At 46.8% G+C, this 26950-nt stretch overlaps 2 protein-coding genes across 5 annotated transcripts in view; one reads left to right on the top strand and one right to left on the bottom strand.

Annotated features, from left to right (window-relative positions):
* ANKRA2 (ankyrin repeat family A member 2) overlaps nucleotides 1–20129 on the bottom strand; it is a 253723-nt gene extending 233594 nt beyond the window's left edge. For 3 of the 4 annotated variants that reach the window (XM_069627498.1, XM_069627497.1, XM_069627500.1), the window contains exon 1: nucleotides 19999–20129. The gene's annotated coding sequence lies outside the window, so the exon portion shown is untranslated. Of the gene's footprint in view, nucleotides 1–19274; nucleotides 19296–19998 lie in introns of those variants that run through there. The other variant, XM_069627499.1, reaches the window with a different exon arrangement.
* Nucleotides 20096–26950, top strand: part of UTP15 (UTP15 small subunit processome component) — a 440177-nt gene continuing 433322 nt past the window's right edge. Inside the window, exon 1 of the mRNA XM_069627496.1 lies at nucleotides 20096–20224. The gene's annotated coding sequence lies outside the window, so the exon portion shown is untranslated. The remainder of the gene's footprint in view (nucleotides 20225–26950) is intronic.

The raw sequence follows: 26950 nt of genomic DNA, 5'->3' as shown, positions 1-26950 counted from the left end.
GCGCAGAGGTCTGACTTGCGCGAAGCGGCCCAGAATTTATTACCCAGAACCCCAGACAAAGTGAACATTGTGTTTTTTCCCCACCAAATATCACACTTTGTCGGGGATTGTGGCTAATAAAAACTGGGGCAATTTGCGCAAGGCAGACCTCTGGATTCCCAGGGGTGTCCTCTTTTGGAAAATGCATGGGGTTCCCCGTTTTCCTTGCTGGCTTCGACACCCTAGGCCCAAATCTGTAGGTTGCCCACATGAACACAATGGGCAGTGGTGAAAGGCTTGGGGTGAACAGTGGGTTACCCTTTTCCTTTTGCACCCCCGGTAGGTGCACCCACACATGTGAGGTACCGTTTTCATCGGGACACCTGTGGGAACGCGGGACGGTAGGCCATGTGCTGTTGGGGGCGTGTTTCGATGGGTGAGCCGAGCGAAATGTGCGGAAAATGTGTTTTTCCCCCCCACATTTTGGACTTTGCGGGGGCTGTCTGGGTAATAAATTCTGGGGCGATGTGCACAAATCATACCTCTGCGGATTCCCACGGTTGTCATCTTTTCGGAAATGCATGGGGGTCCCTGTTTTTCTTGGTGGCTGCAAAACCCCAGGCCTAAATCTGTAGGTTGCCTCCCCAAACCCTTTGGGGGGGATAGCAATGGTTTAGCCTTATTCCTTCCCGCCCAGGTAGGTGCACCCACACATGAGGTACCGTTTTCATCGGGTCACCTGTGGGAACGTGGGACGGTAGGCCATGTGTTGTTGGGGGCGTGCGCCGATGGGTGAGCCGAGCGAAATGTGAGGAAAATGCATTTCTTTCCCCACATTTCGGACTTTGCGGGGGTGTCTGGGCAATAACTTCTGGGGCGATTTGGGCATATCATACCTCTGCGGATTCCCACGGGTGTCCTCTTTTCGGAAATGCATGGGGTTCCCCTTTTTCCTTGGTGGCTTGGACACCCGAGGCCCATATCTGTATGTTGTGCCGGTCAGCAGAATGTCTGAGATTCCGCTCTGAAAACAGACTTGGGGTTACTTGTGTTTTAAGCTTTCCTATTGGCGGCCAGGTAGGTGCACCCACACATGTGAGGTACCGTTTTAATCGGGACACCTGTGGGAACGCGGGACGGTAGGCCATGTGTTGTGTTTCTGTGGTTTTCATAACGTTTTGACCCATTTGCTGGTGCCTCACAACCCTTTCATTTCCCAAATGTGACCTACATTTAGTCGCTGCTTTAGCCACCATACACTTTTGTAACCTGCACAAGTCACCTACCCTTGAAAAGGTCTGCCTGTGCCCTTTTAAAAAATGTATGCTTGCCGTTCCTCACCACATTGGTTTTCCCGATTTACACATGCTAAATGCGTCTGGTCAGGCCGTGAGCGTAAAACACCTGTGTACCATGGCTCAGTGTTTGGCTTGTGGTATTGCTTGTTTTGTAAAACACTACAAAAAATGTGTGCTCTCCTAACTGCAAGAGTGGGGGGAATGTAGCGGAGCATTGCTTTTCTCAAAATTCATAGAAGCCATTGCCGTACCAAGCCAACCATGTCCAACACATACCTTTTTTTTCTGTCATTTTCCCGCTTTTCCCCCAATCGATGGCAGTTTCCCCTACCTAGTTGTTGCCTGACCTACGCAAATCACCCCTTCCTAAACTTGGAATTTTGTCTACTTTTCAGAAATATATGCCTTTCTGTCCTCCAATTCGGCTTTCCTGCCCTTTTCTTCCATTCCGTCCATGCATGTCCAATTGGCAAAAATGGCCAAAATCGCCTACCTCTCACAAAACGGTTGATAACCACATCAAAATGTTTTTTTTCCATTTTGACTCAACCAGTTCTTGAAAGCCAGGAAATTGGGGAACTCAGCACAGCAAACCATTTGTTCCTAGCTCTTACAAGGAAAAAACCACAGGCTTCTTTGTACATCATTTTATTGGAATTTTTTTTAAAAAACCCAAATTTTTCACCCTTTTTGCTTATTTTCTCTCACCCCCCCTACAGCAACCTAGGATTCCTGGATGGCGTTACGACCGCCTACATGTGGGAAAAAAAGGAGCCAAATTTGGCCGAGATATCTCATGTAACAAAAAGGTTACAACCCATTGAATGGCCACATACCGAAATCACCAAAAAAGGCCCTGGCACTGGGGAGAAATACCCATGGCACTTAAAGGGTTAAACTAATATCGGCTTGGTCTCCCTGACTGTCTATCTGGAAGACATTTACGGTTTATCTTTGTGCTGCATAAGCATAGAGAATGGAGTTCATACGGCCAGAAGGAGGAGTTTGACGGAACTCGAGGTAGAGATCAGACAGCTTGAGATTGAAATGGAACAGGTCCAGCAATAACATCCTGCTTCCATCCATACAAGTTAAACTGGACCAATTCCGATCACTGGCAGATAAGGAGGTGAAATTCGTTTCTGCCCAGATACAGACCCGAAATATGGAGAGGACGGAAGACCTGCCTCCTCCTAGCCTGACTGTTGTGTTCTGAAAGAGCCATCACCTCTTTTGTTTTGCTGTAGTCACCCTGAGTGGTACGGGTATGCCCAGACGTGGGTCCCGTGACTGCTGGGCCGAGATAACCAAGCTACTCCTCACTGATGAGGCTCAACAAGGCCAAAACATGTTTGGGGATGCTTGTGGTCTCGTGCAGTAGTGATGTGACCTAGTAGTTCAGGCTGGACTGCCCCTTTTGGGGTAGGACCAAGCCTGATTTGCATATGGTCTTTCCCATTTTGTAATGGCAAGAACAATGGTCTGGAGGGTTGCCCAGAGCAATGCCAGAGGTAAATATTAACTTTAAACCTTCCAGCAATCACCTCTTTTGTTTTGCGTTCTGAACGGGGGCCTACAAACATAGCGATCAAATTGAATGATGAAGGGACACTCATGTCAGATCTGAGTGACATAGTGAATATATTTCATAATTATTGCAAGACACTGTATGCTAGGAAGAATACACAATTCTCTATGGAACTCAAAGCAAACCTATGCGATATACTATGCGCAAGTTAAATCAGAGCACCCTATACTCCTAAATACCCCAAGAACGGCAAAAAGATATAATTAATGCCATTGAAGTGCTTCCCACATCGAAAGTTCTGGTATTGGATGGTCTAACGGCTGTATTTCTTAACAAATTTGATCCTAAAGTGTCCCTGCATTTGTCAAAGTCTGGCAAAGAGCTTTATAGCAAGGCTCCCTCCCTCTATGTGCCTCCTATAGACCAATAGCGCCATTATCTACGTGTGGTGGCACATATCTAGTTGGCAGATATTAACTCTTGTCAGGAAGTTCTGTGGATGAGGGGGCAGATAGAAAAAGGGGGGAGGGCGGTGTAAGGAACTCAAGGTGGCAACAGTAAAGACAGACACAAGTGATTACAGTTCAAGGGCGTTTATTAAACTGTACGCAGGTTGGAAAAATGCCTAATCTAAACCAAAATCTTAGATGGGAGCAAGAGTCGACCATGAAACATAAATAAGGCAGTCCTAGTGGCGCTGTGTCAAATGAAAAAGGTCCTATACTAAGAAACCTATTATCAAACCTTACAACTAATACAAAAAGGGTGTGGGATAGTTTTCAAGAAAAGAAAGAAGTGTTCACAAATAATATGCCAGGATATGGTAGCCTGGGATTTCCTTGCCCATGTTTTGAGCACTGGGTAAGGTGGGAATCTTGGAGCACAGCACAGTCTCCAGCTCTCCCAGCAGGAGACGACAGTTCTGTTTTAATAATAATAATAATAATAATAATAATACGTTTTAGCTTATCAGGAGCCTCGATGGCCAAGTCTCTTTTACCTTCAAAAAGTATCTTGCCTTTTCAGGTACCAATCGCTTTCCACAAATCAAATATACATTCCCTTTCAGTGGGTCTTGGGTGATGACTTCCACTCCGGGATCCCCTCTTACGGGCTTGGATCCTAAAACAGTTCCTATCGATATCAAGGCCTTCGGTGGTTGTTTGAGTCTCCTGTTTCCGAGGGCCTGATCAGTTTACAAAAACAAAAACACAAAGTTCTGTTCTACATATTTCTCGGGTGATGGCTTCACTCCTGGGTCCCCCTCTTCTGGGCGCAGACCCCTCTTTGCTTTCAGTCTCCCTCCACTGTCATGAAACCCTGTTACCGCCCCCTCTGGGCATCTTGGTCTCTCCAACGCCATGTCACGGCAGTCTTCCGGACCCCTCAACATGGCGGATACAGTTTGGGAACTGCGGTTTAGTTCCCGGGACTTCCTCGTTCACTTGATAAGTGCCCCGCCCCCGCGGTTCGGCGTGTCTCAACGCTCAGTAGTTTCTGTGCTCTGTCCAATTCGGAAACCTCTTTCCTCTCGTTTCCTGGATGGTCCTTCTCTGGTATTTTTACCCTTGTAGTACCCCCTTCCCTTCCTGGAGTCCGTGACACTTGCCGTGTCATTAACTCTTCCGGGGTCGCCTTCGGACTGCAACCGTTTCCTCTCTGGGCTTTCAGTCTTTCTTCCCGGCCTCAATTACTCCTCCCGATTACTGTGTCTCCCCTGTGCCTTGGTGTACTTCCTGGAATAACCATACTCACCCGGGGCTGGAGCCCCGACTGACTACTCAACAGAGTGGCGTCGAGAGAATCACGTCCGTACCTTCACAAGACCTGCTCTTCACGAAAAAGGGAGAAACCAGAAACCACAAAAAAGATTACCAAAGCCTCAACAAGTGAGCCAAAGTCCAGAACACAACAGTTTGAGACGCCCACAACTTAATCCCTTGCCCAAAACTGATCCCGCTCTCCAGGATCTCTTACGGGGTATACAGGAGATATCCACGGAGGTCCAGAACTTCAAGGCAGAAAATAAAGCCTTGAAACAGCTTGTGCTATCACGAGACTCGGCCTACCAGGAAAGCGCCTCAGTGGGTGGCATAGTGGACAAGTATGACGACGCTCCAAAGACACTTCGCCCCTTCCTGGACTCCTGCCTGGTCCACTTCACATGTAAACCTTATTATTTTTCCACTTCCAGGGCCAAGGTGGGTTTTGCGATATCCCACCTTTTGGGAAATGCCCTAGCCTGGGCTACTCCTCTAGTCTCCGCAGGGGACCCATTGTTGGACAACTATGATGGTTTCATTGCGGCTTTCAAGGCCATGTTCGACCGCCCAGACCAGGTGTATTCAGCTCAAGAGAAGCTGCTGGAGATTCAGCAAGGCACCCAAGATATGTTATCCTACGTTACCCGATTCAAGCTGCTCGCCAAGGATGCTGACTTGTCTCCAGAAGCATGTTTCACCCTATTCCGTTGCGGTTTGAATGAAGAGGTCAAGGATGAACTAGTCAGGGTAGCCGGCCAGAGTCCTTCCAAGCTCTTTTGGATCCGCCATTACAGATTTATTTCCGTATCCAGGAGAGAAAGGCAGAAAGGAAGAAAACACAGAGTCCCCAACAGAAACCATCACCAGTTTATCTTGTTTCCAGGGAACCACCCTCAACATCTTCCACTGAGCCTGAACCCATGCAACTGGGTGCCATTCGAGGACCCCTGACTTCTCAAGAAAGGACTCACAGTTTTGACAGTGGTCTATGCATGTATTGTGCGTCAGACAAGCACCTGGTAAGAAATTGTCCCATCGCTCCCCCTAGGCGTTCGGGAAACTCCAGCTCCCGATCCTGAACGGAGCCCAGCTTCGGGAGACAGGAACCTGTTCCACCCCTCCTTCCCTGGACCCTTCTTCAAGATGTACCTTAGTGGTTCTTCAAGTGACCCTAGCTTCCACCAAGATAGGATTTCATTCAGTCCTCGCTCTAGTGGATTGCGGAGCTATGGGTAGAGTGTGCCCAAAGGCACAAGGTCCCTAGAGAACCCAAAGACGACATACAAGCAGTCGAAGGAATACACAGTTCACCCTCATCTTCCGGACCCATTACCCAGCAAACCGCAGAAATTCTGCTCTCCATCCACAACCACCAGGAACACATACGATTTGATATCATAAAGGCGGCTCACTAACCAGTGGTCCTGGGCATGCTGTGGTTACAAAGACATAATCCCTTCATCAATTGGGGAGCTGGATCACTGTTTCTAGGATCCAAATTCTGTCTATAACATTGTCTATCACAGAAAGCTCAACCCCCCCATACCCACAGACAAGGGAAGATCAGGCCACCAACCACTTACTGTGTCCAATATCAATCAGGTACCGGAAGTCTACCACCAGTTCTCAGACGTCTTTTCATCAGCCATAGTGCAACCCTTGCCTCCTCACAGACCAGAAGATTGTGGCATCGACACAGAAGAGGATGCAGTTATTCCCTTTGGTAGGATGTTCATTCTTTCAGAACTTGAGAAAATGGCCCTACGAGAATATCTCGACACCAACCTCACCAATGGAACTATCCGTCCTTCCAAGTCCCCAGCAGGAGCTTCCTTGTTCTTCGTGCCCAAAAAAGATACCAAAGAACTTCGACCTTGCCTGGACTACAGGGGTTTGAACCAATGCACCCAGAAAGACCGTTATCCCTTGCCACTTATTTCGGACATACTGGAAGCCCTTCGAGGTGCTGTGATAGTCACCAAATTAGACCTACGAGGTGCCTATCATCTGATCCGAATAAAGGAAGGCGATGAATGGAAGACTGCCTTCCAAACACCCTTTGGACACTTCGAATACCTGGTTATGCCTTTTGGTCTCGCCAATGCCCCTGCTGTCTTCCATCGCTTCATGGACTGGGTTTTCTCTGACATGTTGTTTCTTTTTGTCATAATCTACTTGGATTACATACTGGTGTATTTCAACGATCCAGCCCTGTACCAGGAACATGTCTCCTTAGTACTACAAAGACTACGAGAGCATCATTTGTTAGCCAAACCCAAGAAATGTATTTTTCATGTATGCTCGGTACGCTACTTAGGCTTCATCCTGAGCCCCCAAGGGGTGGCAATGGATCCAACCAAGGTTGAAGCCATTAATTACTTCCTGGCCTGCCCCGTGTTTCGTCAAACAGATACAATCCTTCCAGGGCCTTGCGAATTTCTACAGAAAGTTCATACCTACGTTCTCCTCCATTGTTCAGACAATCGTGTCCCTGCTAAAGAAAGATACGCCCTTTCGGTGTTCATCCACACAAGAAGCCGCCTTTCAAACTCTGAAAGAGAAGTTTACACAGGGACCCATCCTAGCCCAACCGGACACAACTAAGCCCTTCCCAGTGGAGACTGATGCTTCGGAGTATGTAATAGGGGCAGTCCTGAAACAAGAAGCTGAAGATAACCAAGAACACCCCATTGCATACCTATCCTGGACATTGCTTCCCAGTGAGACATTATTCAGTCCTGGGAACTACTTGCCATCCATCAAGACTTCAAGGAGTGGCGCCACCTCCTTCTGGGTGCAAGACACCCAATGCTGGTGCGAACAGACCATAGGAATCTGCAGGTCCTTCAATCCATGGAGTGCAGAAACAGCCGTCAGGCACACTGAGCCTTCTTCTTTGCCCAATATCAGTTCCGCATTCAGCATATTCCTGGAACATCCAACGTTGTTGCGGATGCCCTATCCAGACGACCGGATTACCCACCAGAACACATGCCCTTCCCAGGATTTTTCCTAGCACCGTATTCATAGCCCAGGCTAACACTCTTTTGGATATAATCAGGACAGAAACCTCAACTTCTGACCTCTCGAAAGACTACCAAGAAAACAACCCATGGGATCTAACCACCAGGGATGGGTACCTCTTTAAAGGCTTGCGGCTAGTCATACCCACACAAATATTGAGAAACAGGATAATACACCTGTGCCTTGACACCTACCATTCTGGGCATCGTGGAATCAAGTGCACCCTTCTATCCATTCAGAGAAACTTCTGGTGGCCCATGATGATCAGGGACGCTCAGGCATTCATCCGGGCATGTGCCATCTGTAACCAAAATAAGATAGACAATAGAAAACTGGCATGCTCTTCTCCTCCAACCGGATCTACCATCCCGACCCTGGGAAACCATAGCAACAGACTTTATAGTGGATCTACCTCTCTCCAGGGGACATACCACCATAATGGTCACCATAGACCTCTTCTCTCACATGGCCCACTTCACTCCACTGTCTAAATTACCTTTGGCGCCAGAGATGGCTGGCATTTTTGTGACCCATATCTTCTGTCTACATGGACTTCCAACCAAGATTATTTCAGACCATGGGCCTCAATATATCTCAAAGTTTTGGAAGCATCTGTGTAAAACATTGGGTATCCAAGGAGCCTTGTCCTCTGGTTGCCATCCACAAACCAATGGCATTACAGAAAGGGTTAACCAGACCCTTGAACAATATTTACGATGTTTCGCCTCCAGGGTATAAGACGATTGGTCTGTCTTGATCTCGATAGCTGAATTTGCCTACAACGATTCCGACCATGCTGCGATCAAGACCAGCCCTTTCTTTTGCAATCATGGTTTTCATCCATCTGTTCTTCCATCGGTCTTGCCTCCGTCAAGTCTGGTCCCTTCAGTTGACCCCTGGACAGCACAATTAGTAGCAACACATCAAAACGTCAAGAACCATCTGACTATGGCCAGAAAAGATGTAAAGAAGTATGCGGACACCAAAAGACGTCTACCCCTTTTTATGCCATAGGGGACAAGGTATGGCTATCCTCCCGGTATTTTCCCAGACACTTGAGACCAAACAAACTGGCACCCCGATATTATGGACCCTTCACATTGTCCAGAATTATCAACCCTGTGGCCTTTCAATTCTTGTCTCCCCGCCACATGGAATAGGATACACCCTGTCTTTCACACATCCTTGTTGAAACCATACCTCGACCTCCTCCTCTTTTTGGTCAAAGGCCAGATTGAGTACGAAGTTCCCAGGATTTGTGATTCTATTTGTGATTCTAGATACAGAAGAGGACGTTTACAGTACCTAGTGGAATGGAAAGGTTATCCACCAAGTGAACGTACCTGGGAGCCAATTTCCAACATCAATGCCCACCGATTGCTGCAACGGTGACACCGGATACATCCAGGCAAAGGGGGGTGGGGGAGGCGGGGAACGAATCCCAGGAGGGGACATACTGTCATGAAACCCTGTTACCGCCCCCTCTGGGCATCTTGGTCTCTCTGACGCCGTGTCACGGCAGACTTCTGGACCCCTCAACATGGCGGATACAGTTTGGGAACTGTGGTCTACTTCCCGGGACTTCCTCGTTTACTTGATAAGCGCCCCACCCCTGCTGTTCAGTGTGTCTCAACGCTCAGTAGTTTCTGCGCTCTGTGCAATTCTGAAACCTCTTCCTCTTGTTTCCTGGATTGTCCTTCTACGGTATTGTTACCCTTGAGGTACCCCCTTCCTTTCCTGGAGTCCGTGACACTTGCTGTGTCATTACCTCTTCCGCAGCCGCCTTCAGACCGCAACTGTTTCCTCCCTGGGCTTTCAGTCTTTCTTCCCGGCCTCAATTATTCCTCCCGATTCCTGTGTCTCCCCTGGGATTTGGTGTACTTCCTGGAATTACCATACTCACCACTCAGCAGAGTGGCGTCAGGGGAATCACATCCGTACCTTCACGAGACCCGTTCTTCACGTATAAGAGAGAAACCACAAAAAGAAGATCACCATGCCTCAACAGGTGAGTCAAAGTCCTGAACACGACATCCACTGGGTTCACTATGGCTTTCTCTTGGTTCCTAAATCTTAATGTCTTTTCTAACAGCTCATAGTGGACATCCCTCTACCGGGTTCATGTATGTCAACACACTGTTTCTTGGGACTTTAGACTTTGCCCCCTCTTCGTCAGCATCCTTCTTCCGGGTTCACTCTAGCTACCTTCACATTCACATTCACTTTCAATGTTTGCAGGATTTACTTCCCTTGCTTTCTTATAGTTCTTAGGTCAAAGCCTTTCGAGTGTATGGGGATTTTGCTTGACCTCCTGTATGACCACTCGGCGGCTCTCCTACGGCCTTCTGGTATCTGTAGTTTCAGTCTGACGGGGATTGACCAGAGTTTCTCGAAGCAGCACCCATGTGGTGCTGGTCCCCTTCTGCAGCTGGTCTCCCCTTTACAATTTTACAGTTCTTTGAACTACTTTTTGACTTTCATTCCCCTCAGTCCGGTTCTTATCGGTTTCCCCTTCGACTCACTGGCTGTGATGAACTGCTTGGCTTTCCTCGCAACTGGAGTCAAGGCCTGTACCACGATAGCAGGAGTCTTGCTCGCTCCAGCTTATCAGCATCGATACACTGCGTGTACCTTTGATATCTGCTGCAGGACACTTGGGCTATTGTCCTCTGTATTACGATTCCTTGAGCAGAGGTTTCGCAGGGTTTTGTCGAGAAGGGAAAGCTTGCGTCTCTCCTAGTCGGCCTCTCTTTGTTTGCTGCCTTTCTCCTCCTCTTGAACTGCCTGGTCTGGATAGCTGTCTCGTCGTGCGGTCTGCCTTGCTCGTAATGTGCTCTCTTGCTCCACCTTTTATCTCTGTGGGGAAGGGAAAGGGCCATCAGGTGTGTGTGATTATGATCAATTGCCTGACCCTGGTATTAGGACAAGTCAGGTAAACGGCTTTGGTGGTTGTGTGAAAGGTTTTGTGTTGGAAAAGTGGGAGGGGCAGTGTTTTTGAATGTCCTACAGAACAGGATGGGAAAAGGTGTTGCAGGAAGGGGGATGCCGCGTCTCACCCATCAGTGTCCCAATCCCACTCCCTGAGGACACCCCCCCACATCCAGGTGATCCACCCTCACTAGTCCACCCCCAGGAACTGGATCTCTGTGTCCTGGCCACCTGGAGGAGAGATCCCTGGGGTTTAGCCAGGGAGACACCTTCAGGTTTCTCACAGTGGGTAAACAGGCATAGGGTGCAAGCATCGACCACTGAGCGACTACTGTATGCTTTTTATGTTGAAGGGAAAGTGTGAAAGGGAATTGTATCTGGGCAATCACAAAAAACTGAGGCTCTGCCAAAACTAGGGTTAGTTGGCAGTTAGTTGACAAGTTGTCCCACTGAGCTTGATCATAACCCTGGGAAGTGGCTTCCTCCAAGGGTTTGACAGCTGAGAACTAGGCCTGGCTCTCGTCACAGTCTTCAGCTAAAACCCAAACAGACTCGTATTGGGACATTGAGAATGCTAGGATCCCTTGCTGATTGTTTCAATGTGTCCCTCTTCAGCACACCAGTGAAGCGGCTGCATCCCCCATGCACAGCACCCACTCACTCACACAAATACTAGAGCAGTGTCTTCTGATTCTGGAACAGGTTTCTGAAGTATAGGCAAGTCCCTGTTTCGTCCAGAACCTTCCAAAGTGCCACATCAGCAAGCTCTACCCAATGAGGCAGATGGGTGGCTGTAAGCCCGGTGTGCTGCAGAGCATCCCTCTGTACCTGGTGGGTGATAGGGCACCGCTGCCACACAAGCTCAGGGAAGCCTTTCAAAAGCTATCCTGTGCTGGTGTAGAAGCAACGTCATAGTAAATGAAAAGTTCCAAGCTGCTGTGTTGGAGCAGAGAGCTTATCACTTAAAAAGTGTGCCGCTGCCACACCAGCATGGGCAGTCTTTCAAAGGTTGTCCCATTCTGGTGTAGCAGCAGCGCCCTAATTAATCGAAATAAGCCCAGCTCCTGTGCTGGAGCACCCAGTGCCAGCACGAGAGCAGGCGTTTTTAATTTAAATGGGGTGCCTTAACCACGCATCCGCACTCTTTGAAAAGCTACTCTGCCATGCTGGGTAGCAGCATCACTCAACTGAAGTGAAAAGTCCTCCCAGATGGGAGGACCTTTTCACTTATGTTGGACGCTGCTGCCGCCCAGAATAGTGGAGCCTTTCATCTTACATGAGGTGCATCAGCCACTGCCGTGCCAGCACAAAGGAGCTTTTTAAAGGCCCCTCCATGCTGGCGTGGCAGAGGCTAGTGTGCCCCATGTAAATTATGTTAATGTGGCGTCCCGGGAAACTGCCCAGGTTGCCTATGCCTAAGGCTGGTGCTTCCTTAATACCCAGAGGGACAGACACATAAAAATTATCTGATTTTGTTAAACACGTTAACAGCAAAATGGTTTCATCAGAGTGCTGCTAGAAAGAACCACCTTTTTTGTTGAAACGAGCCACCTGCCTTTCTAAGAAGGGATGTTTGTTTTATGATCAGCAAATCGTAATATATCTTTCCATTTTTCGGGGGTAGGCTACAGGGGTCACAGCTCTTCCGTTGTTTAGAATGGTAGGTATGTGCAGTACATGTAACAAGACAAATTAGAGCAGGCATATTAACCGTTTGTGCAATCTAACTGGGAATGGGAAATTCTGACCCATAGGATACAAGTATATCTCTGCAACAGAGACATTAACAACTTTGGCTATATTACAGGGACTCAAACTTACTTTTATATCTCTGATTTGATTTGTTTTTTATTTGACTTTTTATTTTAGTAGAATTATTTGAGTACTGATTAAATGTTGAATATTTAAGTTTTGGCTCCACGAGTTGGTGGTTTAGTTCCCCTCTGCATGCGAGCCAAAATGAATGCCCTAAATGATGACTAGGAGATAAGGGTTGACAGAGGCAGATATAGAGTCTGGCTTTTGTTTGGCTGAACTGTCTTTTGTCTTGATTAGCTGCAGTTAAAAGGTTTTGCATTTGGCATTATTCATATTAGCAAACGTTTTTTTAGGATCAGACAGCAGGCGACCATTGCCGAACATCCAAATCAACCACGGTTGCCTATCCCAAAACGAATCATTGCCAACCATGGCCCACCATCCGCAATCAGGGCCAACTATTGCCAATCATCGTCAAGTCTTGCCGATCATGGACAGCGATTGTGGACCATGGCCGACTATAGCCATCTGTTGAGCCAGTAAAGTTGTTCCGTGGGTTGAGGCCCCACCACAGAGATCTGAGGATCACCTCTAGACTGAGACTTTTATACTTTCAGGGTCTATCAAAGACCTTGAAATTATATGAGGTTAATGGTCAAGGTGTATTATTGAAGTGGCAAGAGTGCATTTAGTTTATGGAGGGTGTTTTGTCAAAGATTATGTGAGGGAGACAGGTAGAGAGAGAGAGAAAGACAAACATTTACCATTCCAACACCCAATGTGGCATCTTGAAAATCATCATGGAAGGGATAAACACTTTTTATAAGTATAATCCCACCTCTGGAAAACTACCAATCACTAGGGCACCCTTGAACAGCATTAATATGCATGCCAAATAATCTGTTTTTAAATACTGCCTGTGCCTGCTGCATGCATCTCCTTCTTAAAAAATGTACGATATTCACAGCCTGTGAGCTAGCTAGACTGGTAATTTTGCTGTGGAGAGGATTAATACACTTGCTACAGTGATCTGCATGTGAACAGGAGTAGCGAACATATTTTTTTTTTTATTTCAAACATTTTCATGGTGAAACATATTCTAATGAGGCCTCACAGCATTAAAAACATTGACAGCTTCCACGGCCGGGAGGTTCATGAAATAGGAACTGTTCCATTTTCTAAGAGTATCCTCTGGTATGGCAGATTTTGCTAAACCAGGCGATTACACCAAGAACTGCACTAGAATCAGCTAACATGCTTTAACAAGCTTGTGGCCGTGGGGCTTCGAAGGGATGGCTGTATCAATCCTACTCGCTGGCAAATAATCTTGCAGGGCTTCTATATTGAGCTGCACAAAAAAGCAATACATCAGAACAGTACGCCACTCATGCACATTTTCTGAACTAAGGACGTGAGACCAAAGGACGTGCAGGAGAGAAGAGGTGGCACTTGGAGCAGCACAACATCTCACTTATCTCCTGACTCAGGGTCTGTGAGCCCAGGCCATTGTTTACGGGAGGCAACATAATGCGTGCCTGCTGCACGCAGGCACCAAAGCAGTATCCCACTCGTGTTCTGAATTGAGGGCTTACCTGCAGATGCTGTAAGGGGTGAGAAGCACAACATATGTCTACCGTGTCCATGTTTCTGCACAGCATACTGTAGTGCCGCGCTCTGTGTTGCCCACATCGCTCCGTCCCAAGCCACGAGGGCACACGGCTCGTGGTGCGGGGAGGAGTGTGGGGGTGTCGCAGGGCGCTGCACAGAAAAGCGCAGAGTGGCAGGCAAAGTGGTTGCTCCCATGGGGCTCTCCTGCTCGTGGAGCGAACTACACTATACAGACCAGCCGGGTGTCATAGCAGCATAGATGCTTTATGAAGAATAATACAGTATCATGTTAACAATAACAAGACTATGTGCTTTATTTAAGTAAGACAACTTTAAGTGTAGAAATGCTCATTTGTACACATCTCCCTCAGGCACATTACCTCCATGTTGCGCTTCCTTGTCCCAATACCTACTTTTAAGGTATCAGCCTCTTTGACAGAAACCCTTTAGGTGTCGGCATATGAGGAGGGCCACACAGCTTGCAGACTTAATTGGTGTTGTAAACACGCTACTGGTATAATAAAAATGCTGAAGCAAGATCTGCATTCAGCCACTTGATTTATAAGCACTCTGCGTTTCTTTCTTCGAAGTCCTGTTAAGAACAAGCATTGGCAAAGCCAACCATTTTGGCTTGTGTACAATATTAGGACCTTGCCGGGCACTGCTTAGACGCCCAGGTACTCACACCATTTTGCACCGGCAACTATCAATGGGCAGTTAATACCAATACGACTGTGCCTGGCAAGTGCCTTTCCCAGGCCTACACAAAAGCCCAAACTTTTGGCATTGCTAATGCTTGTTATATCAATGTGCTCCATCTTGTCGATGTTCCTGTCTGTCACAGACACACCTTGTACCTGCCGACTTTCCTTATGTATTGCTCTTTGTGGTTGTTTCTATTTGTGCATCTTTGATGGAAAATTGTATTCGAAAGGTTGCATTTCTTGATTTATGTAAGGAATCTGTGGCGGTATATGACGAGGATGTATCACTTTGTTGAAATTACTGTTCACGCTTTTTCTTGAAGATAACATTTTGACCAAAAAAGTGCAAAACTTAATGGTGTAAGTTTTATGTGGTGTGTTAAAGCCCCTCAATCAGGAGGATGGGCGAAATGCACAAGGATGGTTCATAAAACTCAGATGCGGTAGCAGGGACTGAGAAGCTTCATATCTTGACCTGCTGGAGAACAACTGGCACAGTGGCGTACCGAGCGGGGGGTGCATGGGGCACACTGCCCAACCCCCCCCCCCCCCAAGCCTGACCAGGACTTTTGTCAGTGGGCCACCTCACCCGTTCGGCACCTTAATGAGGGTGACCAACTGGAAAGATGTCCCGCTGACAGGATAATGTGTGCTGAGCAATTCCTTACACCTTACTCTTTCCGAAACCTCTGCCAGGACAATGTCCCAAAGAGTTCCGGCCAGCAGCAGAAGGGCTCTCAAGTTTCTCTGTGTCAACAAAGCATTTCAATGTGAGCCATTAGGCACTAATGGGAGGGAGGCGGGGGACTATTAGCAGGGACTTTTGTCCTTTTAGAAATGTGCATGGGTGGGAGTGATCAGCAGTGAGAAGGTTGCACAATGCTGCAGGCTTTATGAAATAATGACTATGGCTTTACCCAAGGGGGATTTGTTAGGCTCACATTACTCTGCATGATGCCATTGTGACTTTGCATGCAGGATGGGGAGAATAAAACGAAATCTTCTCCAGCCTCTCCCTCCACTCTCTCCTCTTCCTCCGGCCGCCCTGTGACCACCCCCACTCCCTTCTCTGCCTTTCCTCTCTTCTCGCCTGATGAGGTTTCAAGACAAGTCCGATCTATGAAAACTTCTTCTAAACAGATTCTTCCAAAACCATCAAGGACCACATTGACAACCTCGCTCGAGCCCTGGCTGACTTCTGTAACCACTCTTTCGCCTCCGGGACCATTCCCTACCCCCTGAAGCACTCTCCTGTGCAACCTCTTCTCAAAAAACTCTCTGCCGACCCCTCCCTTCGGGCTAATTATTGCCCGATCTCTATCACTCCATTCCTGGGCAAACTCCTGGAAAAGCTGGCCATCTCCCAGCGTAATCTTCACACTGAATCTGTTGGTTGTCTCCATGGCCATCAGTCTGGCTTTAAAGCAGCCAGAAGCACGGAAAATGCTCTCCTGAATATCTGTGAAGACCTGCTCTCTAACCTTGATTCTAATCTCCCCTCTGTCCTCATCCTACTTGATCTCTCTTCTACCTTTGACACGGTCAACCATGCCATCCATCTCAACCGGCTCTGTGATAACCTGGGTATCACCGAGCAGGTTCTGGCCTGGCTGACTTCTTTCCTCTCTGACCGACCTTCCCAGGTCTAACTTAGGTCCTTCTTCTCCTCTATCTCTCTCTCCACCAGGGTAACCACTCTCCCTGGCTGTTCAACCAATACCTGGCACCTCTTGCCCACCACATTGCTGCTCTCTGCTCCAATTTCCAGTGTTATGCAGATGACACCCAGATCGCCTTCAGTCTCCCTCTCTCACCCCGGATTGTCTGACTGCAATCCAGGAGTGGTGCGCCGCCAATGATCTCTGCTTGAATGCAAGCACGGAGGAGATCTTCCTCATTGGCAAACCCGCACCCCTCTTTCCCGCCACTCTCTGGCCGGCCTACCTTGGGCCTCTTCCTGCTCACACCACCGAGGCTAAGACCCATGGGGATATCCTTGACTCCTCTCTCTTCTCCTCATATGTCCGACGTCTCTAAGAAGTCGAACTACCAACTCCATTCTTCCTTTCCTCTCCTTCCCCCAGAAGCTCACTGTATCCAGAGCTCTCTAGGCTTGACTACTGTAACAGCCTCCTTTTAAATCTGCCTGCCTCTACACTCTGCAACTCATCCAAAACAGGACTGCAAGACTTGTCCTTAGCCTCAAGCCTAGGGATTGTATCTCTCGGGCACTGAAATTGGCTCCCAGTGGCTGCAAAGATCAAGTTCCAAGACCCTTTGCATTGTCCACAAGGCCTACTGGGGCCTGAGACCAAAATATCTCCAGCTTTTCTTCTGAAGTATCTACCTACTTGAGCACTTCGCTCCTCCACCGCCAACTCCTTGAGGGTCAGATGCTTTTCCAAGCAACGAGTTGGGGGCAGATCTCTCTCTTCGGCTGGCGCCTCCCTCTGGAACAGCCTCCCTGCCTCTCTGAAACATCTCTGGTTCCGGAAGCAGCTCAAGACTTTCCTCTTTGCTTCTGCCTGCTCTCTTCTGCTACCTTGCTGTTCTCCTGTCTGATACTGCAATGGTAACCTGGATACCCTCTGAACCACAGGCCCAGGTTCCTGCCCTTCCAGTTGTACGCCTGCACTGCCCCCCTGGCAACCCTGCACTTGGGGCTGTACCTACAACCCCCCCCATACTTGCACCTATCTCTCACCTACTTGCCTGCACTTAACCCCTGCACTGCCACCTGCTGGCCACAATTCTTGTTTTTCAATGTTTGATCCTATGTCTTGCACTTGCTCCTCCTGCCCTTCCCCTGGAACTTCTCCCCTTTCCCCTTCTCTGTACTTGCGCCATCTCAATGTCACTGGTCCTAGTAAGATCGCTGTCTTGTTACCCCCTCGCCGCGCCTTGAAACACTTGTGTAAAGGCGTGCTATCCTCTTATTGTTCAACATATTTCTATAATGATGTATATAGTGTAAAGTTAATTATGAAAGGGTTGTTTCTTATGTAATGTCCTTTGCTTCCGAGGCATTGCTATAAAAGTATTATTTAAGCACATGAAATGCAATCCTGGTTTCACCATTTAACCAAAGTGTGTGATCCTGGGCAGATCATGTAATCACACAGTGTCTTATCTGCAGCTCTGTAAGTGATTCATTTCAAAGCATGTGTGTTAATATATCACACTGTTATTTTAAAAAAAGAAAAAGCTGAGTTTCTCCAAATATAACAGCGCAATTTAGGTTTTTTTCCCCAACAATATTATTTGCCACTTACTTATGGCAACTTATTCTATAGTGCCAAGACTGATGATGGTCCTTGCAATGTCGTTTTCTGAGTAGTCATTTCTGTTGGTGCAATCCATATACAAATTAAGTTTGTATGTGTGCTGCCCCAGAGTGCCTGGACAGAGCACTAATAGATGAGTTCCCTGCATCTGTAATGATTCTGCAGTTTTATTTTTTTGTTGTGTTAAAATGCCATATGGAACTAGTAATGTTACCAAAAAAGTAGATTGGGGCAGGGGTGGGCGCAAATGAGATCATATGGAATTAAACGCACTGCATTTGAGGGGAAAGTAGCAGGACTTTTATCGTGGCAACCACCCTCCCCTCTCTCACACACTCACACACACACACACACTCTTGCAATGCTGCATACACCCCCGACTGGACAATAGAATATTCTTCACCACTAGAACAGAATCTATAGGGAGCCCCAATAAACATTTTATGACCTGTAACTTGTCATTACCAGGACGGAGCACAGCTCGACATTTAGAGCCCGATTCATGCAATTATTTGCGTGAAAAACGCAGATTTGCACAACTTTCTGCCCGAAAATCCGTTTGAAGTATGGGCATTTTCGGGCACAAATCTGCATTTTTCACGCAAATAATTCCATGAATCAGGCAGTTAATGAGCTGTAACTCGTGGCGTCCTCAGTCGAAGCGTCGTATTTTAATGACAAGTTATGAAATGCCGAGCTTCCTTCCGTTGTGGGTATAGATTAAACATCGTTTATTATTCTGAGAGAAAGCTTTCCATCCTTCCCCCTCATCCCACTCTGCAAAGACTGCGAGTTCCCCCTAATTAATACCTGCAACATGGGGTAGGTACCATGTATTTGCTCATTGGTTGTGCATTGGTGTGCTGCTGTCGCCTGGCAAAACTGGTCAGGCTCAATGGTTGACCTCAGCATGTACTTCTCTTGTGCATTTGGCGTATGCTCTATTACCTGTTGTACCTTCCACGCTTCATTCTCTGTAACCTGACGCACTTACTGTAACCCGTATTTTTAAGTTAAAGCACCTAGATACCTCAGGGTTTGTGCGCTATGTAAGTGTCGAATAAAAATAAAATAAACTGCTTCCTCGGGGGCAGGCTCGCAGTTTAATGCAAAGCTTTCTCTCGGAATAAACGGCGTTTATTACAACAATGTGGCCAGCTCCCTCTGTGCTCTGATGTGTCTACGACAGCTCAGAAGAGGAGGGCCAGTGCTCAGCCTTACGGAGGTGGTGCTAAGACTTAATGCAGCCAATTAGCGATGAGCCGAACACAGCCTAAGACCAGGGGATACTAGATCGGTATGGGATAGCAAATACTATATAAAGACAGCCAAGAAGCCACACAAAGAACCGCTGTTGCTGCAACCAAAATCAAAATAGAAAAAAACGAAGCCACCGGTACCTAAATATACCTAGCGCTTTGCAGCTCTCACGAGGCATACACAATAAACATCTGAACGCTCCTTCCTACGTGAATGATGAATCAATTTCTCTTCCTAAGCACGTATATAAATCCTACGTGAAACGTCACGACGACTTAACAAAAACACGTCATGACGCAGGAAAGGCATTTTACAAAGTATCGGCAAACTTTTAAACAAACACACAATGCTATCAGGTCTCATACAGACTTTAAATATACCATTGAAAATGAAAACAATATAAGGCCTCTCTATAGCCTTCTCTGCCACACATTACAAAGGGGCAAATGAACAACCCCTTTCCCTCACGGGGGAATGCCAAATCACCCCCCAAATGTTATGCTGGAAATTCGTACCCAAATACGTGTCCGCATAAAACACATATCCCCATCTGCTGCACACAACAAATCATCCAATCCCCTTCCCCTCTCCAGCGGGGAGGCTCTTCTGTTAGCTGTACAGTGCAGTCTCATTGGGAAGGGAGGAACCGTTGTGCCTAACCCCACTCAATAAAACACATCCCACCCGGGCAAATCGCCCATCTGATGAGAAACCCCCCAAAATAACTGAATCCGCCTGTACTTTAAGTAAATCTCACCCCTGATGCACATTACAAACCACCAAAATGCATAGATATACCCCCTCCCCAATATTTCCGCGATGAATTAAAGTAACAATCAACATGAGATAACTTTTAAGACTTACCATAAAACAAATTCAAGCACCAAATAATCAACTATACGAATTATGCTTTGCAATGAGGAATCTCTCGCGCTCTTGCAAAAAAGATGACGACGTAAACGTTGAAACCCACGTGATGCAGAGCGGCCCACGTGATGAAGTGGAGGAGGAGAGTGGCTAAGGTCCGTTTCTCGGATGGGAACTAGACACACTACCCTTTACGAAACGCTCATGTTCCCGGCAGCATGAGGTGAGTGCATGCGATCCAACTTCTGAATTGAATTTGATATGCATTTCTTTTAGCATCCATTATCTTAGACGGTCTCACCCCTTTGTTATATTGTTAAGAGGAGCCCTTTTGCAACCTCTGGAAATACACGTTGAAGCTGTAGTTTGTACTTATGACATCTTGACATTAAACATTGGAAGTACGTGACTTTCTAAACACCTGGTTTTGAAATTACACAGGGCAGCATGTTTTTGTTGGTAGCGTAGACACAGCAGCTGCTCCGAATCTTATTTACGGTACAGTTCAGGCACGGCAGTTTCTAGTGCATCTGGTGCTCACGGCGAAACACTAGGAATGTCGAAATGTAGCTACTGCACCGCGCCTTTCGCATTTGTACTTCTGAATATGTAGATTAATTATGTGGTTGTTTTCATCACGGCAATAACATGTTTTCCAACATTCTGTGACCAAAAAGATGTAGGTTTTTTCACGTTTCAAAAATCATACTTAGCATAGCAATGACATCACAGGAAATTACAAAACATACATTGTTGGCACCACTGGAGCATTCAAAAATCCACAACCTATCAAAAAGCACAACATGGAAAGATGCTCATATGTATAATTGTGAGAATGGTGAGTTAACACCAAATTCAATTACCTAACTTCACAGAAAATAATCAAACAGTAGGCAATGTTTGCAACTGCTATGTAGCACCAGCCCGGGCAGTACAAACATATGTATTCCTGAAGTGGCGGTTGAACACGGAACAACATGGAGACTGATAACCTCCTCACTCTTATAGGCAGATGGTGTGTGATAGTGGTACGCTCTTTAACTTGCTTTCGGTGTATCCTGGCAAGAGGGCAGGGCAGAGTCATGTAACTGTCAGGTCAGTGGATTGATCTGAGCCCATTGCACAGATGTATCACTTACCCCCCCCAATGCACAGACCGATTAATTGCCTTAGACTTACCTGAATTACCTGCCACTGTAAAAAGCAGTAGGTTCTGTCACCCAGATCTGTAGGCGGTAGGACTACTTAAAAAGCAGCAGCCTACTGCCTAAATCAGTAGGGTTGGCAAGTATGCAATAATGCATCGTAAATGGAAAATGAAGGTTCTCCTTATACGAGACTGGTGCCTGCCAGATATTTTATTTCAAATTGATAATTGTTTGAATATTGGGTAATGTTTCTCACAAACTGGACTTTCTGGGAGGCATTCATCTTTTGTAGAATATACCAAAGTCAAAACGGGTGCATTTAAGGGGAAACTAAATTTATACCAAAGTCAAAACGGGTGCATTTAAGGGGAAACTAAATTTGTAAATCATTTCCAGTGAGTGCACGGACAAGTCATAAAATCCAAGAAACATATTTTAGGATGGTGAATGGTTTTGCAGTGTAAAGGTGTTTGCACTGTTGGATATAGAGCATAACCTCTTTCCACCGCTCTTCTTATGACATTTCATGAACTTAAAATTATAATTGAAGGAGGAAATTGCATTCGACATTTCCCTAATAACAGACCCTAAGAGTGAACTGCTTATTGCCCACTCCCTGATTTGCGGAAAGTGTTAAGAGGGACATTCCCAGACTGCGAAGTATCCTACTTTTTTTAATGCCAGGGCCAGTTACGGGCATCTGTAAAGTGCCCGATATCACCTTGATTTTAAACCCCCTTTAGAGCCAGCGCCGGGCTACTGTGGCTTCAGCCGATTGTTCATGCTTGCTTTGCCTCGAACTGGTCAGGGTGCTGGCGATCGCGGGAGGGGGCTTTTTAGGCAGGTTTTATAGAATGGAACCCTGTGGCTTGGCTCCACACTGAAATACTGTCCCAGTCTCAATTACATAAACACAGTGCAGCCCGAGATGCCGGCGCCAGGCAGATAATGTGAATGGGGGAATCTGAGGGGTCCAGAGGGAGCAAGGCCAGGGCTGAACTCCAATTACAAATAATTCCCAAGCTTTAGATATGGGCCTTGCTCGCTAGTAAACACGGTTTTGTTTAGGGCAGAGCCGAAAACCCTAACTTGCTCGTGAAAGAGCAACGGACGAAGGAAAGTGCCTAAGCTGGAACGAAAAATGAATTCTGTTTTGTTTGATAGCAGGTCACTGTGGGTGTTAAAATGCCTTGCCTTACTTCACAGCACCCACATACAGTAAACACAGAATGCTGAACACTATGGAGACCGGGCTGGGATGGCTTATTAGTTGTCGTGTTCCGTTGGTGTCCTGGTTGGGTATGTATTTGTGGCGCTTGTTGGCTGTCGGTTCGTTGTTGCTGTGCTGTTTTTGGTTACCGCGTTGTCATGTGTGGACAGGTAGCGAGCATTGCAGTCTGTCTTTGCTTTATTTTTATGTCTCCTTGGCCTATCTCAGATGTTTGTCAAGCTTTTTTGGTTTGTGGGTTCATGCTGGTCGCTGCCTTCCCGAGTGGTTTGGGGTTTGTTATTATTTCTGTTGTCTTTTCTGGCTTCTTTGTCTTCCTTGTGGCGAGACATGATGTGTGGGTTGTGTTCCTTAGTGGGCATCCTCTTTCGATTGGTGTTTTTCCTGGTCTTTTGGGTTTAGTCTTTGTCGTTTTGTGGTTTGTTGTTGCTTGTATTTGGTAGGTTGTGGGTAGTTGAACCTCGGGTGATGGGACTTTGTGGTTCCATTTGTTTATTGCTTGTTTCTTTTTTGGATCCAGTTTTTTTTTTTCGTTTGTTTTTCTTTAATCCTGGAGGTACTTTTGGTTATGGGTGTTGATTATTGAATTATGCGCAAAGCAAACATGAACACTATATAAAGGTGTACATGTGAATATTGGTGCATTCATGTTTGGGAGAATTCTCATTTCTGTGCTAATTGCCTTCAACCTTAGAGACCCCAGCTTTTTTAATGGACTGTAGGACTTTTTAATTTTAACCCTGGAGTGAGTGAGATCTTTTTGCCACTCCATCGTGTGTTTTGACTTGATTTGGATTATGTGTTTTTTCACTGTCAAACTCCATAGGCATCTGTTTTTTGTATGGTGACACACAGTGCCTTCAGTGTTGTGTCACTGAGAAATCCTTCAGATTTCTCATGAGGTTTAAAATACCTTTTCTTGTGTGAACTACTGTTCCCAAGAATAGTAAAGTGAAGTTGACTTTACTTACCTTTTCTCTTTGTGAGACCAGCACACCCCGTCTTATGTGGAGTGCTGGGGGGGGGGGGTTACCTAGTAGCCCCTTAAACTACATTCTCATGTAACATTTTTATGTTACCCTCCTTACTTTAAATGACCGGTGACGGTGGTTTAATTGTTACTACCATTGTGCTTTTCTATGCGAGCTGAACCTTCAGCTGCAGTATAGCACCCATGGGTGAACATTTTATCAAAAATGGCCCCGGTCTTCTTTTTTTTGCTATTTTCTGTTTGTGAGGTCTTTCTTGGGTTTTACTCTGTGCGTCGAAACAGATTGGAGCCCTTTGTTTGTCTTGCCTTTGGTGGGCTTCAGCCCTAAAGCCTGCTTCTGGCTCCAGTCTGTCTGGAAGGACAGGATGTCATTTAATTGTACCCCATTTAACAGGTCGTCCACATTGACAAGCAGGATAGACCTGGAAAATACAGTTTGTGCCCATATATGAGGATAGTTAGCCAGAACAAAGACCCTAAAGCGCCTATAATGTGAAGCAAGGGTAAGTGTTGATACAACCGAGGCCGCCATGGACGTGGAGGGAGCCTCCAGTGACGACAGCAGGGCCGTCTTTTCGGATGGCAAGGGCGACAGGGAACAGCAATGTTCCCAAGTGCTAGCCCCTGACCCCGGGAGACAGGCCAGCGTTACTGTTGTGGGGACTGCACCCAGCGGCAAGAGCACTCCCCTTTTCCCACACTAAACACACACCCGGTGGCGATGTGTCGGCTCTGCCGAACAAACACCCAGATTCGGCGTCTAGGGGAAGATCAGTAGAGTCCCTGTGCTCTGGGCACTCCAAGTCTCGGTCGCCTCGCGACAGGCCCCATAAAACAAAAGACCCTGCCGATAAACCTTTCTCAACCGAACATCGTTGAAATCGGCAGTGAAGCCTAAAGGTTCAGGGTTATCACATCTGGTAAAAAAACATGTCCCAGAAAGACTCTTTAAAGCCTCTCAATCCAAAAAATCTTCCTCATCCTAATGATAGGGACAAGCCTCATAAGGAAAAGCCTGCCCCTTCCGAAGAAAGGGACACTGTACCACAAGAGAAGGATGAGGGTCCCTTATGTGAGGCGCTACATAACAAAGACCCCACAACCCTAGCCCCTGTTACACCTTATCCAGGGGTCATTCCCAGCTCGGCCCAATGGCCAGCAGAGGACATTGATAGGGTGATGTCTAGAATGACTTTCTTTGCAGATTTTTTTGCAGAGAATCCTCAGGCTCTAGAAAATGTCAAGGTTACACCTCCCACTGGTCAAGCCTCAAGCTCTCAGACCCTGCCTTCCACTCCTTAGCCCCTCTCTTCATCCCAGCCTCCAGCAAAGAGGTCTTGCACTTCTGCTGAGCTTTATAATGTCTATACAGATACTGAAGAGGACCAAGAGAAATATCAGTACTATGGGGATGATGATGAGTCAGAGGTTTACACCATCTCTTCTCCCATTACGCAAGACTCACCTCTGCCTAATTCTCCAGTTGATAATTAGCTATTGTTTAATGACTTACTAATCAAAGCAGCTGAGCACTTTGGTATTCAGACTCAGGAGGTCCAGCAGGACAAAGATTTTGTAGAAGATATCCTGAGAGACAAAAAAGCTGCCACCCAGTTCACACCCATCTTAAAGTCAGTTCAAAGAAGGATCCAACCCTCTCTTAAGACGCCCAATCAGACAAGGGCAGTTAACCCACGGATAGAAAAACTATTCCGTCCGGCACCACCTGATCCCCTATTTTTATTTCAATTTATAAAGCGCACAAACTGCCCTCGGGCATCGAGGCGCTGTTACAGAATATTCACTTGGTACAGTATTTTAGGTGCAGGTTGAATGGTTAGGTACATACAGTATTCATGTTCCAAGGTTACAGGGGAGCAGCGGAGCAAGTGCGGTCTACTTGAATAATTTGGTTTTCAGAGCCTTTCTGAAAGCCATGAGAGAAGTTTCTGTTCTAAGTTAGAGTGGTGGTGAGTCCCAGGATTTTGTTGCTAATTCTTCGAAACTGGACCCACCAGTTTTGGCCCTCTTAAAAGCAGGAATTGTGAATTGGTGTGAGTATATGTCACGTTTAGGTCTGATTGTTTGAGATTGGTGTATTTGTTCCACTAGGTAGGGCGGTGCTGATTGTGATGGGCATCTGTGAGTGTCTTGAACAGTATACGCTCTTTGATTGGGAGCCAGTGGGCCTCTTGTCCTGCCTGAGAGATGTGTTCTCTCCTGGGGATACTGAGAGCTGCTCTGAGCACGTTGTTTTGTGCAATTTGAAATCTGTTCATGTTTTTGGTGCATGTGCCGAGTAGGAGGACATTACAATAGTCCAATTCTGCGCCTATCGTAGCTCTAGCAATGTTGAGGCAGTTCTTGGCAGAGAGGTGGGATTTTACAGCATTGATAATTTTAGTTGTAAGTGCTGTTTAGGAGGAGATGTAGCTAACTTGTCTATCCATGGACCAGGTTGAGTGCAGGAAAACTCCCAGAGTTTTTACAGCGGCAAAGACTGTGATCACAGTGTTCTCTATTTTGAAGTTGCAGTAGTTGCTGTCTAGTTTTTGTAGGGTCTCTTTGGGGCCAACCAGTAAGATCTCTTTTTTTCCCTATTGAGACAAAGGCCATTTGCTGCCATCCAGGCCTGTATGATAGCATATGTGTTTTGTAGAGTTTTGAGGTCCTGCCGATAGTCACCAGATAGTGGAAGAAGAATTTGTGTATCATTGGCATAATATGTGAATGTTATGCCGAATTCTTCTTGATCATTGAATAGTGGTAGGGTGAAAAGGTTATAGAGCGTAGGGGAAGTGCATGAGCCTATATATCAGAGGTCAACGTAAGCTGGATTCTCTAGTTGTCACAACTACTTGAAAGAGGGCGGGTACACCTTTTGGCCTCTTCTGAAGCTCCCCCAGATTAGGAGAGCAAGAAACTTTATAACATGGGATGCAAAGTTGCAACTTCAGTAGCATTTCAAGCTAGGATCGCCAACAATTCTGCACTGTTGGCGAGCTATGACTGCCAAAATTGGGACGTAGTCACGGCCCTTACCGAAATCTGCACCAGAACCTCTAAAATCCAAACTCACCCTTGTGGCTGCGGAAGGCATAGCCACTGCCAACAGCTTGCTGAAAAACAACCTCGACGATGCAGATAATGCAGGCCGTGTAATTGCAGAGGGAACCATTCTCAAGCGCCATGCTTGGCTTCGCCAGTCTGGCTTTAAACTGGACACACAGGCAAAGTTGCTTAACATGCCTGTGGAACCAAATGTACTTTTCGGCAAAGCGGTTGAGGATGCTATAAATCTGCCAAAGAGGAGTCTGATACACTCAAATCCCTTGACCAACTTACAAATTAACAAACTGGGCAAAGAGGCAGAAACTATTTTCACCGCTTTTGCAGTCAAAATCCCCAGAAAGGCTCCGGATACAGTCAAAACCAGAATTAATCGTGGAACAATAACCAGGGTCAATCGTCCCAGGGTTATCTAAGAGACCAGTGCAGGGGCCCGGGAGAGACCCTCCACTTCTCGAGATGGAGGAACGACGACTGCCCGCTACAGGTCCACTCCCATGCCTCCCCAGTTGG

The sequence above is a fragment of the Ambystoma mexicanum genome, chromosome 6p (genome assembly GCF_040938575.1).
Source record: "Ambystoma mexicanum isolate Mex_15411 chromosome 6p, UKY_AmexF1_1, whole genome shotgun sequence".
Taxonomy (NCBI): Eukaryota; Metazoa; Chordata; class Amphibia; order Caudata; family Ambystomatidae; genus Ambystoma; species Ambystoma mexicanum.
The sequence above is the reverse complement of the archived record's forward strand: the minus strand, read 5'-3'. Positions and strand labels throughout refer to the sequence as shown.